The 3,116-nt window shown below is 42.5% G+C and overlaps 1 long non-coding RNA gene across 1 annotated transcript; it reads left to right on the top strand.

Annotated features, from left to right (window-relative positions):
• Nucleotides 1-1,140: 1,140 nt before the first annotated feature.
• LOC106963980 (uncharacterized) lies at nucleotides 1,141-2,857 on the top strand. The gene is made up of 3 exons (XR_001428299.1): nucleotides 1,141-1,358; nucleotides 2,581-2,696; nucleotides 2,773-2,857. It is a non-coding gene; the product is annotated as an uncharacterized LOC106963980 (long non-coding RNA).
• The last annotated feature ends 259 nt before the right edge of the window (nucleotides 2,858-3,116 follow it).

Genomic DNA, 3,116 nt, shown 5'->3' with positions numbered 1-3,116 from the left:
ATATTCTAGATTTAAATATGAGACCATTTGTCTCATGAAAGGTTAAAGCTGGGTCTTCATCAAGACAGGTCTCTGAGCAACATGGGTTAAGGAAAAAGAATGTTACAGTGTCCTGGAAGATTCCTAAATACTTGGCTCTCTGAAATGTAGTAGATCTATAAGGATGCTATTCAAAATAACTGCATGTGAACCCCAACCGACAGATGAAGTAACTAAACTAAAAAGCCAGAAACAAATGACCATTCTAAGGTATCACTGCTGAAGGAGGTTCAACAAGTTGTTTAGTTCATCCTCCCATCCATGGTCAGGACGAAGCTCCAGCCCTGAAGATTCGGTCCTGCTGCTTTTACACGGGTCCCTGATCCAGCCGACCTGACTCAATAAGGAGACTGGTTCTCCGGAGGACTGGGTTTGAAGACCTCTGCTCTAAACCCCCTAATGGCTTCACTGTCATACAGTCTCGCCCAGGCAGCCACTGGGCGAGAGGTGTGGTGTGGTACACCATGAACAGGCTGCCGGTCCATCAGACGCTGAGTCCAGAGGTTTGCATTGCCTCTGGCTGTTTGGAGTTTTATGAAAATGTTCTTCTTTTTTTTTCAATGACTGTTAAAAAAAAGAAGAAATCCGCCAGGAAAAGCACAACCTAATTTGTTATGAAAAAGACGTCACTTTTCTGATCTCTCAAAGGTTTTATTTTCTTTTTCTAAAACATTTCTCGCTAAGAACATCTTGTTTTGCAATGAACGATAACTCTAGCGTTTATGTGATTTGCATAAAATAGTTAAGACTGACATCCTTCGCCTCAAGAGAACCGGACCCTTTGTGCAAATAAAGAGCATTAGATAAACAACACCAGAAGACAGAGGAGGAATCACCGAGTTGCTTTGACTGACAAGCCGAGCGACGAGGGATAAAATCCAGACGAAGCGCGGCGCCGCTTCGCCTAACTTTCTGCCCTTTTCCTTTCAGTTAGTTTTGCTCGGTGGCAGATGAAAGGCCTCCGTCACTCGTTTCATTTCTCGCTGTCATTCAAACGGAAACGGAGGACGGCATGCAAATAACCCGACCCCGTCTGTTCCATGAATACAAATACCACATTACTATTCATCATACTTACAGGAACTCCATTGTTACTTTTGGTCATACTTTTGATGCCAGTGAATAGACTTGGCAGAGGTGACGGCGCTGTGCGTAATTAGAAAATAACGTCGCTCTGAGCAACAGGGCAGTGAAACATCCAACGGGTGTCTCGGTTCTAATCGGCTACATGTCATGGCTGTTCGTCGATTATCGAGCTGAACGCCACGGAGTGAAACGCCGTCATGAGTGAACATGACAGGACAGTCGATGGTCTTCAGGTTAGGACTCCTTCCTGGGTAATGGTGCCAGACATAAAATGGCAACTGTCTCTGTCGGGCGAAAACCACATCCTGATCTTCTACTCCGATGGAAAGTCAATACCCAATAGCCTTGCAGTTTTCTATTTCCTATTTCCATGAAGAAGAAAAAACAGATGTCCTGCAGATTTAATTCACTTTTCATATCATTTATATTTCCACTTTTTTTTTTTTTTTTTGGTCTTATTGTTCAGTCATGCACGAATTCTTTTAAATTGTTTTGCCAGTGTGAACGACCTGAGGCTCGGGCCGTGAATAACACTCTGCTTCTGTGAACACACCGAAGTATGATCAATAGTTCCTTTTGTTTAGTGAGCAGTTTGAAAGGACGGAGCTGTGAGTCCGGCTTTCCGACGGCGCTCAGATGACGGGAGCGATAAGGAAACAAAGCAGTGGCTCTAATTATCATTCTCCAACATGCCGCTCTGTGTATCAAATAGAAATGAGCCGCTCCCACCTTTCATGTGGGATTATTAGTTTTCTTTCATTATATTTATCCATCTTTAATTAACCTGGAAAGTTTAGTACAACTCAATCTGTCCATTCATGAGACGAGCAAAGTTTTTAACCTCTTAACTGTCACCGATAAAACGCTTCCGCTGTGGACAATGGCTCTAAGTGGACACGGTGTCCTCATGGCTGCTCAGAGTGTTTACTGAATAAACAGGGTTTTCAACTGAGGAAATTTCATTGAATGTGACTGGTTTGTGTATTTCTGCTGTTCCTCTGGAGCTACTTTGTGTCTCTTTGCGCTTCTTTTTCACCTGTCAGTTCAGGTGAACAGTATCCTGGTAAAAAACTGTTGAGAATAAATAATTCTGTTATCTCTTTTAGCTAGTTGCTAAGGTAAACCTAAATGAAATGACATTTTAGGAAATGCAAATGAGAGGTAAGGTTAGAAGAAATGACACACTAGGGAACGTCCTCTTTAATGTGTAACTTAGTTAGAGGCTAACAAAGAAGATCACAAAATGTTCTTGGTTGCCATTTTGTCTTGCTGACTCCTAAAGGTAGCATGAGAAATGGACCAGCTGTATTTTGGTATTAATAAATGGAATTCAAGATTCAACTCACTGACTCTTTTTCAACCCCATACATCAAGAACTCAGCATGGAGAACGGATAAATTTTCCACAAAACCTGGCAAGAAGGTACTTTGTTGTGTCCTTGTGTGTCATTTTCAGTATTCACTTGATGGCGCCGGGGAGCGCGGATGCGGACCTCTGCAGGTGTGGCACACCTGCATTCCATCGAGGCCCATCAACTGCAGTTTAAGAAGAACTGCATGCTAACCTCTGTGGTAAACCCAAACCCTCTGAGTTCCTGACGGTTTTTGCTTCTCTGGAAGATTTTTCACTTTGTGATTTTTGTCTCAGGCTCATTGGTCGTCCCATCTGAGCTTTCCTGGATTCCCTCGTTCTGATCTGGATGATCTATTATCCACTGAAGGAATGCTGGTATTGGATTTTAGTCTTCTTATTCAAGAAAGGAATTATTTATTTGTACCTTTTACTGTACACTTTTCATATTGTACATGTAAGAAGGTGGTCTTTTGCGGCTGGACGAAGAAGGTTGAGGCAGAGTGAAGTGGAAACGGCAACGGTTTACTCTTCAAGACCAGCATGAAGAACAAAACCACAGGTGCGAAGGACCGAACCACCTTTAAATCAATTTGCAATTTCTACGTGTATAAATAAAACGGCTTTTACCAAATGACACA

Source organism: Poecilia latipinna, unplaced genomic scaffold (assembly GCF_001443285.1).
Source record: "Poecilia latipinna isolate Pla-1442-1.1 unplaced genomic scaffold, P_latipinna-1.0 Scaffold1609, whole genome shotgun sequence".
In the NCBI taxonomy this organism is placed as follows: domain Eukaryota; kingdom Metazoa; phylum Chordata; class Actinopteri; order Cyprinodontiformes; family Poeciliidae; genus Poecilia; species Poecilia latipinna.
Note: the sequence above shows the minus strand (reverse complement) of the source record. Positions and strands in the feature narration are given on the sequence as shown.